Consider the following 14,335-nt stretch of genomic DNA (forward strand, 5'->3'; position numbering starts at 1 on the left):
ATAGAACTCTCTGAAGAGAAAAAGTGTATGGTAGGAGTGAAATTATGACTAGGTACAATAGCATTTCCTGCTTCTCTTTGATTTTCTTAGCTTTGCTTAACATCTGAGTCAAAAATTCTTACACTGGTGTAGTTCTAAAATTACACAGAAACAATAATTTAGGGTAATTATAAGTAGAGAAGGGCAAAGAGACCTTGAGCAAATGTGTCTATGCTTGAAAAAAAACCCTGAAAAATGTCAATTCCAGAAGGCTATGATATATGTAATTATTTGATATCCAGATCAATCACTAAAGAAGCAATATGGAGACTCTAAAAATCCTATAGATAAATCATAAAAGAATTTTTAAAATATTGAAGTAACTTAAAGAAAATAGATAAGTGAAAAGATAATAAGTAGTAAAAATAAAGCAAATTTCCTGGCTTAGGTCATAAAATAACAGTAATTATATTAAGAATAAGTGGTCTAACTACACCAATAATGAAAAAGAGTTTAGAAGATTGGATCAAAAGCATGATCCAACTATATACTGTCTATAAGAGACTTACTTCAAATATACTATCACAAACAGGTTAAAAGGATACAAAATGTTTCTCATGAAATATTAATCAACAGGAAGAAGAAATAAACTACACTAGAATTAGGAAAACAAGACTTTAGAGCAAAAAAAATGACCACAGATATAGAAAGTTATATAATGATAAAGATCAATCCACTAGGACAACATAAAACTCTTTTATTGAATGCATCAGTGAGTTAAAAATGTATGCGACACAAACTGATACAACTGAAAGGAAAACTAGCAGAACACAAATACAGTTGGAGACTTCAACTTTCTTCTCTCAACAATTGATAGAACTATGTAAGAAATTAACAAGTATACAGAATTCAGCAATGTCATCCACCAATAGGATCTCATAGGTATTTATAAGACAATTACCAAACAAGAACAGAGTACACTTTTTGTAAAGCCACGGAACATATATCAAATTATCTTGGGCCATTACAACAACAAAAACAAATATTTAAAAAGATTGAAATAATATGGAGTATATTGAGTGTCCACACTGTACTCTCCTTAGAAAACCAAAACAAAAACATAATAGGGTAATCTCCAAACACTTGTAAACTAAATACTATGTTTCTAAATAATACATTAGTCAAAGAGGATATCTTAAAGGAAGTCAAAAAATACATTAAATAAAATAAAAGATGAATGCAACATATCAAAATTTTTGAGATAAATCTAAAGCAGTGCAGAAAGGAAAATTTGCTACATTAAATGATTACATTAGAAAAGAGGAAAAAAATCTTTTAAAAAGATCCAAAACTAGTAAAGTAATAATAAAAATGAGATGAAATCAGTGAAATTGAAAACAGTAAAATGGTAATGAAAATCAATGAAACAAAAAGTTGTTTATCTGAAAATATTAATGAAATTGACAAACTACTAAAAAGACTGACTAAAATAGGCACAAATAGAAAATATCAAGAGTGAATGGAGGCGAGAACTATAGGCCTCTGTAGAGACAAAAATGCTAATAAGGAAATACTTTGAAGAATTCTACACACATAAATCTCACAAAATAAATAAAAATAGATCAATTGTTTCAAAAGCAGAAATTAGTACAACTCACTCAATAGGAAACAGGTAATGTTGAGTAGTCCTATAAGTGTTAGGGAAACTTCCTTTTTAGTTTAACCGCCCCAAATAAATGTCCAGCACCAAATAGTTTCACTGGATAATTCTATGAAACATTTGAGAAAGATTGACCAATCCTATTCAGTCTCTTCCAGAAAATAGAAGAGCAAGGAACACTTTATTTTATGAAGCTAATATAAAAAAATAAAAGGACAATTAAACTAAAAGAGAAAAACAATTATGTTACTGTTATTCAGGATCTTGCATTTGAGTGGATTAAAAACACCTAGAAGATTAGTCTAACATGGTCCTGCATTTGTCTGTATGGTGTTTCCAGGGATAACTGGCATGTAGACGCAAACTGAGGCAGGGGGAATGTCCACCTGACTTGCAATAGGCTTACAACCCAGACTGAATGAAAGGGGAAGGAGGAGGAAAATTTCCACTCTGCTTGAGCAGGTGGTGCACCTTTTGCTACTGCCATCCCCTATGGTTCTCAGATTCCAGTTTCTTCAGTCTTTCAAAGGAGGCTCATCCCGGTGCCTCTTAGGGAAGCTTCCAACCCTTTCTTCTCTCACTGAACTTCATTCAAGATCTCTCTTGTTCTACGTCTTCCATCTTGTTGGACTGAACAACTGCTTGCATGACCATTGTGGACTCTCGCACTTCTGCTCATGTAAACTTATCTAACAATTGTGCTTATATATTTTCTATTGATTCTGTTCCCCTAGAGAACTCTAAGCAAACCTTATGATTCAGTATTTTTCGTATTTCACATAATTGTCAAATGCACTTTATTTCAAGATGAAAGTTTGAATAAATACTTGAAAATTCATTAGCATAATTAATATTCACAGGATAAAGAAGAAAATCATATTATGTTCTTAATAAATGAAGAAAAGGAATTTGACACAATTTAACTCCCATTTGTGATCAGTGTCTCCCAAGGAGAAATAGAAGAGACTGTCTTCAATTTAAGAATATAGAAGAAATTCTTCATGTTCTGTGGATAAGAAAAGAATTCTTAGACATAAAAAGTACATAAAAAATATGAGGCATAAAAGGAAAAAAAAGCAATTGCATGGGTTTATTTCTGGGTCTTCTACTCTGCACCACTGACCTGTGTCATTTCATCTGGTGATATTAAACAATCTTGCTTAATGTAGCTGTATGATGTCTTAAAGGAGGTACTCTCATTCTTACTACTTTATTCTTTTTTTTCCAATATAAATTTTGTTCTATGAAAGACCTTGTGTAGAGGAAGAAAAGACAAATTTCAGATGGAGAAATAATATTTGCAAAAATTCTATATCTAGAATATGTAAAGAATCTACTCCTTCCAACAGTAAAAATCAAATGATCCAATTAAAATGTAGACAGAAGACATAATTATACATTTCACTGAAAAGGATGAATAGATGGAAGATATACAAGTGAAAAGGTGTTCAATAACACTATTCATTAGGGAGAGGAAAACTAAAACTACTGTATTCTCGTTATATATCCATCATAATACTAAAATAAAAATAGTGACAGAAGTTGGACACGGTGGTGGTGCATGACTGTAATTCCAGTACTCAGAGGCTGAGGCAAGAGGATTGCCAGGAGTTCAAGGCCAGAGGCAAGAGGATTGCCAGGAGTTCAAGGCCAGCCTTGTTTACATAGTGAGTTCAAGGCCAGCCTGATTTACATAGCAAAACCCTGTCTCAGACAACAACAATAGCAACAACAGCAGCAATAGTGACAGAAACAAAAGTTGATTAACATGTGGGAGAACATATATTCATATTGCTGGAAGGAATTTAAACATACAGCCACTTTGGAAAATATTTTGGCAATTTCTTAATAAACTGATCATACAGCCACCATATAACTTTGCAATTATGCTCTTGACCATTTATTCTAGATAAATGAAGACTTATGTTTCTGTATAGACAAAGTCTATACAGAAATGCTCCTAATAATTTTATGTGTAACAGTCAAAACAGGAAGCAATTGTTCAGATGCCTTGTTTAGCAGGTGAAAGTTTTAACAAACTGTGATGTATCCATATGGAATACTACTCATCAGAAAAAAAGAAACAATTTGGTGATAAACATAACTTGGATTGAAAAAAAGCCAAACCTTAAAGGTGACATATTGGTATATGATTTTAAAATGATAGCATATAGAAGTGGGAAACATATTACCAATTTTCAGAAATTAAGGATGGAGAAGGGATGTGATAAGCAAGTGTTGCGACTATGAAAAGGGATTAGGAAAGACATCTGTTGTGATGTGATCGTTTTTCTCTTGATTGCATCGATGTCAATGTCAATATCCTGATACTATAGTTTTGCAGGATGTTACCATTGGAGGAAAGTAGGTATAGGACACTCAATATCACTGTCACTTACAAATGAATGTGATTCCAAATGGAAAGTTTAATTTAAAAAGACTTCCAATATAGTTTCACGCCACAAATATATTTCAGGCATAATTTGTTTTTTTTATTTTTTTAAATGAGTTTGACATTTTAAAAATTAATATATTTTAGAAAATTCAGAACCACTTCATAAATTAGAAGCTTTTAAAGTATGCTTGTGAAAATATTCCTCCTCCTTCTTCCCACCCACTAAAAAATGTGATGATAGATTGATAATGAAATACCGACAATAAGCCAATTTTGCGGGGTTTTTTGTTTTATATATAAACCAAAAATTAAGGTGTTGTACACCAACGAAAGGCAATTTGGTCTTCACATCTCTTACATTATTTTTGGAACTCATGTTATTCTTGGTAGATAATGACAAGCTTCAAAGATGTTTGAAAAAAGGATTGGCTTTTCCTCAAAACGTCATTTCCAGGTATAATAAAAACAAGTGCCAGAGAAAACTGCATGAATCACAAAGACATTTATTATCCAAAATTTTATTGGTAAACCGGCAATTAAGGTGATCATTCAACCTGTTCTAAGAGTTCACTGAAGTCTTCACTCTACCTCTTTAAGTGCTGCAATGATACAGTATGTGAAATTGTTCAATTGGGACAAATATAATAGCATTCTAAAGGAAGGATTTTACCACTGTCGTTGATGATCCTGGTATTAGAAAACCCCTTAGACCAAAATTAATCACAACCCTATTAAGAATCAAGCCTCTCTATAAAAGTTCAGATTATAGACCTTACTTATTTTTAAAAAGTATGTTTATGCAAGGTTTTTCTATGTCTCTAAACTATTTTAACTTTCTGGAGTACACAGGTATTTGTAATTTTACTAATACAGTTTTTAACATTGGTATGTCAACTAACCAAATAACAGTTGCCAACTAAGAGACAATTAGTAGAAGAACTGATAGTGGCTGCTTCTGAAGGATCATATGGTGCAGGTCTTTTTCCTTAGAGTATTTATTAACATCAGTAAAACACAAAGGGAGGTGAAATGAGACTCTTAACATGAAAATATGTACTTATATCAATTTCTATTTTATAAAAGGAAAAAGCATCTAGATGAGATGTTTTCAAAAATAATATTTTATTGATGTCTGTAAGATGGAATGCATTTTACATTTAAGTTATGAATAACCAGGAATTATTTTGCCCAGATAAAAAGTGTAGAGAAGCATTTGGAATACATGAATTCAATAATTAGTGATTCAGAACCAGTGCTAGGGGAAGAGCAGAGGGATTTCTAAATAGATTGGCAAACACAAGGAATCCAGGCTGTCATGAATGAAGAAAAGTAGGAAAGGGAAGGCTAAGAGCAGTGAGATTAAAAACTATATAAAATAAAAGCAGAATTCCTGAAGCAAAAGCCTAGGAAGACAAAAGCTTGAGTGATGGTGAAATTGTCTAAAAAGATAATTCTCAATTATAAGTTCCAAAAGAAGGTAAATCTGGGAGTAGGGAAAAATACTGGTCTTCACTTTTAGGAATATGCTTTGTAGCTGCATCCTGTAGACAGGAGGAGCACTGTATCCTAACATGACAGAAAGAGTAAAGGGGGTAAAAAATGGTGAATTCCTTGTCCAGGCTTCTTACTAAGGAACCTAATCCCATTCATGCAGTAGTCCTTCTAACTCCTAGAGATTATGACTCTTGATACTGCTGCATTGGGGATGACTTTTGGAGATGGAAAACTCATGAAACAATAGAACATATTGTCATGACTGTATTCTAAGCTTCCCACATGCTTTCACTTTGTACTGTTGATCTGGGCAGGGGACCTTAAAGAACCCGTAGTAACTCTCTCTTGTCTGGAGGAGAGGGCAGTGCATGGGATGAACTAGCTTTCACTGATGTCCTGCCAGGCAGTGGGGCCTCAGGGAAACCCCAGGAAGTGCTGGAGTTTCCGGCAGCAGCTAGCACAGTAAGCATAGCAGCTATGTGTGGTCCATTTCTGTGAAGGAAATGTCGCTATTCCCCTTTACAAAATGTTCAAAGGCCGGCAGAGTCTCTTGCCTATGTCAGGCCTGGGCAGCTCACCAAAAATCTCAAGAGTAATGCTTAGGGAACATACTTAATCAGGCCTTTCTATTCCAAGGAGAATCTCTTCAAAACATTATCTCTTTATGTAGATTCCAATAGATAACAGTAGGTAAGAAAAATATTTCCAAAATCTATCAGGAGAAATACAAACTTTAACAATGTGCTAAGTCTTGTAGATATCACTCAAAAAAAGTGTTACACTGTCAAATAACTTTTTAGGCAAAACAACTAATTTATTAAAGGATTGTCAGAACCTTTGAAGTGAAAAAAAATTCAAAGAAGAGGATATTTTATGTGCACACCCTATTCCATATATAAATTAATATAAAATAATTTTTTAAAGAGAGGTTTCTAGGACCGGGTTTCTGAAGAGCACTTTGAGAATGTTCTAAGAGTATTGCTGTAATGTGCCATGATACATGTTAGATCATTCTTTTGAGTGGTTGTAGTTCCTGTAATGTTGGCAAGTGATTATCAAGTGATTACTTGGCAAGTGTAAGTGATCTATCTAAAATAATATCAAACAAAATTAAACTTCAGCATTATAAACCATGATTCCTACCTTTGGAAGGAGAGGAGGGGGAAAGGAAGTAAAAAGGGTTAAGGTGTGATATGTACATGTATCAACTCCTCACAATGAAAGAATTCATTGTATATCACACATGTAACTAATAAGAAATAAGCAAAAAATAAAGAGGCAGTACAGGTTTTAATGGAAGATGTAAAAAAATGATAAAGTGATAAACATGGGTACAGGTGAGGAAGAAAATGGAACAACTATTTGTGCCTGGAACAACCAGAAATGTCTTAGAAGACTGCAAGAGGGTGTGAATGTTGTAGGATAATAAACAGTTTTGGCACGCTATGCTTTTAAGACATTAGTCATTCAAGTGGTGATGCTGAGGAAACAGCAGTATTAATAGGTCTGGAGTTCAGAGAAGAAATTTTCTATATAAAATAACTTAGAAAACATTTATATTGCTTTAAAGCCCCCAGGAGTAGCTGAGATTACTGAGAGAGCTGTGCCTTCCAAGAAAGGAAACATACAGTACTGCAGCTCGGCAACACTGAACAGTTAAGAAAATGAGTCAATCATTAAGGAGTGTGAGCAGGAACACTATTGATGTGGAAGTAAAGCTGAGGCAATGTAATGTTAGGAGCTCAGCAGAGAAGAAATAGGTGTGATCAATTACCCAGTCCTGTTTTCCAATCTAACTATATTTGGCAACTTCTGAAAATATCGACCAGGTAGGCAAAAACTGCCTGTATTATTCCCAACCTAGAGATCAGGATGGAATTAGAGAAATACAAATTAATTGCCAGGCGTGGTGGCACATGTCTGTAATCTCAGCACTAGGGAGGCTGAGGCAGGAGGGTCACCATGAAAAAGAAAAGCCAGCCTGGGCTACATAGTGAGTTCAAGACCTGCCTGAACTACATAGCAAAAACCTGCCTCAAAAAACAAAAACAAAAACAAAGAAATGCAAATTAAAACTACTGTGAGAAACCATTTTACCACAGAAAGAATAGTTATTATCAAAATATTTAATAATAATGAATGCAGGAGAGGATGTGGGGGAAAAGGAACTCTTGTACATTGTTGTTGGTGGGAATGTAAACTAGGAGTAACCACTATGAGAATCAGTGTGTAGATTCCTCAAAAAACTAAAAATGGAAATTCCATTTGACCCTGCTGTACATCTTCTAGGTATCTTCCAAAAAGAGTTAAAATTATCATATTACAGGGACACATTCCTAACCATGGTTTTAGCAGCACAGTTTATACAGCTAGATCTTGGAACAGCATATATGTCAGTCAACAGATGAATGGATAAGGAAAATGTGGTATTTATACACCATGGAGTACTACTGTACCATAAAGAAAGATAAACTTGAGGAATTCACAGGTAAATGTATGCAACTTGAAAACACAATGTTAAGTGAAATAAGTCAGACACATGCTTAAATATCTCATGGTTTCTCTTATAAGAGAAACTCAATATATATTTTTTATATATATTTCAAAAATAATTTAATATATATATATACTTATTTGGTTCATTTATACTACTTGTTTCTTTTAGTTCATTGAAAGAAAGTTTTGTGTTAATATCTACTTGTTTCTTCTTTGGTCCATGCCTTATCCTCTGAGTAACTACTTTGAAAATAGTGATACACAGTACATTAATGATATTATTCTCTTATTATTTTTTATGAAATTTTATTTTAGCTTTTCATAAAATGAAAAAACAAAAAGAAAAGATGATACAAATTTTTAAAATAACACAGAAAAAGCAGCACAGATCCACAGTCCTCATCTGCCTTTCTAAAATCCAAGAATTTCCGAAAACCAAAGGGGGATTTGTCATTCACTTGTTAACAACCTCATCAGTTCTTTACTATTTTGGCAGATAGAAAGGCTGATTTAAACTAACATGACACAAATTTATAATCTTCATTTTCCACTTTTTGGGAATAGACATTTTATGATAAAAAATTCCTGGGATTGTTTTTAGTTTCTGGCCTAGATATTTCAGAAGATACAGTTTAACTTACAGTGTACAAATAACATTATCTTTTCAAAACCTGGAAATTCTAAATTCTGAATTACATCTGATTTCAGGTCTATTACAGAAGCAGTTTCTGTGTTCCATAAAATTACTCTAGCTCTCTGCATAGTTCATACAAAACAATCTATTTTTACTGGGAATATATTAAGACTCTAATGGTGTAGTGTATAATAAAATAATTACATTTCCCATCTTTCATCTGGATTTAATCTACTTTTTCTAGGAAAAATTATTTTGCTGATTACAAACCCAGATATAGAAAACTTCTTAACTTACCAGAAATTGAAGTGCCTGATTCCCAAAAAATCATGTGTAAAGAATCAGAACCTTATCTACTTTCTAGGGAAAGTCATATTTAATACCCTCTATGTATCATTTTTTTCAGTAGCTGTTTTGAACTTGCTATATGCATAATACTATACTAGGACTGGAAAGTCAAAGAACTTCCTGGCCCTAATCTGGATGCCATACTTTACACTTCCTATGCTTATGGGGGTCTTGGGAGGAATTCCGACCAGCTGAGAAGACTTCTGAAAATAGGAGCATCTATGCAGCAGTCTGGAAACCTGCAGGTAGCTGTAAATGTGAGGCGGTTCTTGGTCACCCAATGACTTGGAACTTCTTTTTATGTCCTATTAAGATGGAAGGTGCCTGGTATATAATAGGTGCTTAAGATGTGTTAGCTGAATGAATGAATGAATGAATGAATGGATTTTTATGATAGAAAAATGCTAATTTGTTTAGGGAATAAATTGTTTAAATAATTCAACATTTTATGCTTGTCAAGCTTCTTTGCCCATAATTCTTACTGAAAGTATTAAGTGACATGTGGTTGTGGAAACTGCCATAACATGAAAGCTGGGAGACATCTATCCTCATTTCAATTTACAACTAGCATTTCCAATGCTCAAATTAATTGTGAACTATTAGTGGCAGGGAGCATGACTGCTCATAGTGATGCAGATTCACAATGGCACTATTTTTCTGAAGATACAATAAAGAAACTTGTTTGACATTTGTAATGAAGAAAAAAAAACAAATAGTTTTTATCACTCTTTCACAGACAAATAAATACCGACATGGTTATTAAATGTTCTCATATAGCACTAGTTTTATGGTTACCAGATCTGTGACCCTTGGCAATTCACTTAACTTGTAGATCATCTTCAATTGCCCATGTAGAGTGAAAAATGCAAACTAAATGAGATATTTTCTAACTTTTTGGATTATCAACATTTCATGTATGTATTTGGAAACCAAAGAAGCTTATGGTAAGAAAATTGTATGTTTGCATGTGTGGGTATTCATGGATAGGTACATTATAAAGAGAGTACAAGAAAAAAACCTCAGCCTGAAAACTAGGATGTCATCTAATCAAAGACCAAATTCCCAGGAGTGCTATCTCTCTTTAAAAAATCTCTTCTTGGGCCAGGGATTTAGCTCAGTGGTTTTACCGCCTGCCGCACAAGCTCAAGGACCCAAGTTCAATCCCTGGTACCAAAAAAATAAATAAAATAAAATAAAATAAAATAAATCTCTTCTTTTGTCCTTCTGAGGATTAGATAACAGGGAAAGGTTTACATTTTTCATGGTGTAAGAATAATCTTGAGTCCATATTAAGTCTCTTATGTGGTTGACAACACATCTGACATGAAACCAAACATCAGGCTTGAACATAATTTGTTTATCTGGGATTGATTGAGGAATCAGAGTACTAGAGAGATACAGTATATAGTGGTAACTGGAGTGTGTTCTGAGAAAAAGAGGGAAAGGATAGAGTTTTAATCCACAATTGTGGAAGTTCTTTTGCACAAATTATGAGTGGTGGAGGCAAATAGTTACTATACGTGTTCTATTAATTCTTGAGTCAGCAGTTGTAAATGCAGCAAGAGCAAACAAGTTTCCAGGATACTGTGGTTCCTGTGGTTTGGCTCAGTAAAAAAAGTTCAATTCAGAACATGCATAGGCCCTGCATGTTTAAGTGTTCTACTTTGGAACTTCTGAAACAAAGTGAGGCCATTTTGTGATCTCAGTTCACACGGTCTAGCCACTCTGCTCTCTACCGCCAGTCTTCCATCCCTTGACTAGTCTCAGACACTTTCTGATTTTCCTATTAACCTATTCATTTTGGTGGTTTATTTCATCATTTCTAAATGCACCACTAGGTATCTGAGAAGTATGCAACACACGAGTAAAGTTTTCAGGCATCTGGGACTCTCTCAGCTACTCTGAATATAAAAGGAGGAGGCACCAGGTAGACAGAGGATCACACTTATCACATAAGCTTTCCAAAAGTTTAGCAACTTTCCCAGGATATAAGAAAGAAAGGAAAAAGCAGACTTGGCATTTAGCCCTAACCTCAAAACACACATTCATTCATTTCATCCCCACTACACCTATGTGGCTAAGTCTACCATAGTTTCCCATCAAGTTGATCACCAGGAGAGGTTGTGACCAGGGACACCCACATATTTCCTCTTCTTCACAAGAGAAGAGCTTTCAATTTTCCATTCATAGGGAGTTTCATAGGAATTTCTTTCACATTCTCTTTTTTATCCATTCTTATCATCTCAAAACTGGGACTTTTTTTAAAGTAACAAGAACAATAAATGTTAGGTAAGATGAAACAACTGAACAAAAGGCAAAAATCAAGACTGTACTCATCATAAAATTCTGCAATTCAACTCAACTAGGTTTGATTCTTGATCTATTAAAAGGAAATATTTGAAATTTAAAATACTTCTTTCTTAAAAATTTCAAAAGTATTGTATCTCTTGAAACTCCAGGAGGACAACTTTTCAACTAAAGAATAACTGACCTGGGCAGCAGTCATGCTACCATGAAGCAATAATTCTCTTTGGTGGGACATGTGTCTTAGTTGATTTTATTTCTGGGACAAAATACCCAACACCTACAAGTTGAGATAGAAAAGGTTTATTTAGCTCACAGTGTATAGAGGTTTAAGTCTATCATCAGCTGGCTCCAAGGCAAGGTGTCATGGCAGACAGGCATTGCAGAGGAGAAACAGTTCATGGTGGGCAGAAGGTACAAAAGCAAGCAAGGGACAACCACAGCTCTTTCTATCCTTTATATCTTATCCAATCTACTTAGGGCAGGTAGCACTTACACCCTTAATCCTAGTGCCCTTGATTCTAGCATTGCACCATGAATCAATCCCAAGATCATATGCTCTAGATCAAAGTCTAGAGCTCTGAACAAGTCCCACCTGTTAGTGCATGAAGCTTTGGGGGGAGCATCTAGGCACAAGCCATAATAGACTGGAGTGAAATGTGAGTAGCTATTGTTGGTACCATTTGCCTTGACAATGCAGCTGATTGTTTCAAAGTTGGCATTGTAGAAATAGAAAAAAACTCAGTTTCCCTAGAAACATTTTTCCTTCAGATATAGTAAGAGATCAGAGCAAAGGCAAAATTAAAAATAAATTATTTCATTGTTGTAGACTGAGAGATTTACCTACAGCAGATTTTTTTTCCTGTCTTAATAACAATTTTTGTTATATTTGTCATAATTATTTAGAAACTGAAAGTACTAAATGATACATTTAACTGCATATGTATAGCAAGTTGTGCTGTAAGTAATAATGTTATGTTAATGCTATAAGTAGCAAAAATGATTTCATTCATAAAGAAATTCTATTGTTTCAACTTAAAGAAAATAGTCAGATTGTTAATTATTATCCTACACTATATTCCAAATTCAGTCTTTTCAGAAATGCATTTTTGAGAGTTATATTTCTTTCCTAATAGCAACAGCCAGAATAATCTGGAATGTAGGATTTTGAAGAACACAATCAAGTTTCAGTGACATATACTCAAAAGCCTCTAAAATTCCCAGTAGGAGGAAACACCATAGCTGATTTTTAACAATGCTATTTATAGCTTCCCAGGTCTGTAATTTAAATTGGTGGCGAGGCATTTTTGCTTTTATTTTATAATTTTTTTCATGTGTGAGGTTATGTCATTAGTTTCCAGATGTATGTAGGTTATGTAAGAAGTTTATAAACTGGTTAAATGCATGGATTAGAAATTTTCAAGTCTATTAAAAGTACTTTAAAATGGGATATTGGCAAGCATACAGGGACACAGAGGCCAAAATAATGATTTAAGAAAGCATTAATAGGAAATAATCAAATTGATTAACAAATTCTAGGATACTACAAATTAATTTTTAAAAAATAATTTGAATTCTGAAGAATAGAAAAGCACTAATGGAAAAAGCCCAAAAAGTAAAATTAAAGGCATTTCAAAGCCTAAGGCAGAGTTATTTATTCTGTAAGGAAAAGCAAGTTAGATATTCAAAAGATCAAAATGATGCTAAATTAGAGAAAAAAGTAAGTATTAAAATACAAGAATATCATGAAAGCCATTGTCTGGAAGTTTCCTTGGCAGGACAAATGATAAGGACAATGTGCAGCTTCCATTTGCACATCTCCAAGAAAAATGGGCACTTTATATCATGAGCATGCACAGTCATTCACTTAACCATTCTAAATAAATCCAGGGAAAGCAGAAAGATGGAGATGGGTAGTGTTAACTTTAAAATTCCATAGGTTTCAATGGGAGGAATCTTTGGCAAAAGAAAATCCAGAATTAGATTCTTAACTACCAGTTTCACTCTTTTCCAGCTGGAACAATGGAAGGTGCTGGAAGGAAAGGTTTCCTGCCATGCTGCAAACACTTAAGAAGAAGCAAAGACATTTCATAGAGCTGAAGGTAAAGTGCATGAGAAAGAAGTTTGCCCAAAAGATCCTTCCAAAGGCAAGGAGGAAGCTATGACAAGGCCAGATACTTTTATAAAGAGTATAGACAGATGTACAGAACTGAGATTTGAATGGCTAGAATGGCTAGAAAGGCTGGCAAGTTGTATGTACCTGCAGAACCCAAATTGGCATTTGTCATTCGGATCAGGGATATCAGTGGTGTGAGCCCGAAGTCTACAAGGTGTTGCAGCTCCTTTGCCTTTGCCAGATCATCACTGGTACCTTTGTTAAACTCAATAAGGGCTCAGTTAACATGCTGAGGACTGTGGGATCATACATCTCATGGGGGTCCCCAAACCTGAAGTCAGTAAACAAACTAATGTACAAAGGTGGCTATGGAAAGATCAATATGAGGCAAAACTGCCTTGAGAAATAATTCATTGATTCTTCGACTGCTTGGTAAATATGACATCATCTGCATGAAGGATCTGATTTGTGATATCTATACTGTTGGAAAATGCTACAAAGAGGCAAGTGATTTCCTGTAGCCATTCAAATTATCTTCTCCATGAGGTAGAAGGAAGAAAACGACCACCCATTTTGTGGAAGGTGGAGATGCTGGAAATAGAAAGTACCAGATCAACAGGCTTATTAGATGAATGAAGGTATCTACCCTGGTACTTATGATCTAGTCAATTGATAAAGTGTCTGCTCTTTCCCCCTGCAAAGTTACTAGCTTCTTCCATCAAATTCAGAAAAAGAAGGGATATGTCATTAATATAAAGGTCAAGAACAAAATTCATCAACAAAAAACTGTCCCCTACTTAGAACCAAAGCATGTTTATATAAAGTTCCCCAAGTTCCTATACAGATATGAAACCACATTTCCATAGAAAATTTGAATTATAGCTCCAATAATACCTGCTATTTATAAAT

General features: G+C 34.2%; 1 pseudogene; it reads left to right on the forward strand.

Annotated features, from left to right (window-relative positions):
- LOC106007956 (large ribosomal subunit protein uL30 pseudogene) overlaps positions 1 to 14,058 on the forward strand; it is a 43,518-nt pseudogene extending 29,460 nt beyond the window's left edge.
- Positions 14,059 to 14,335: the final 277 nt, after the last annotated feature.

This window comes from Heterocephalus glaber, unplaced genomic scaffold (genome assembly GCF_053883595.1).
Source record: "Heterocephalus glaber isolate CG9 unplaced genomic scaffold, H.glaber_assembly_v1.0 deba00001509, whole genome shotgun sequence".
NCBI lineage: Eukaryota > Metazoa > Chordata > Mammalia > Rodentia > Bathyergidae > Heterocephalus > Heterocephalus glaber.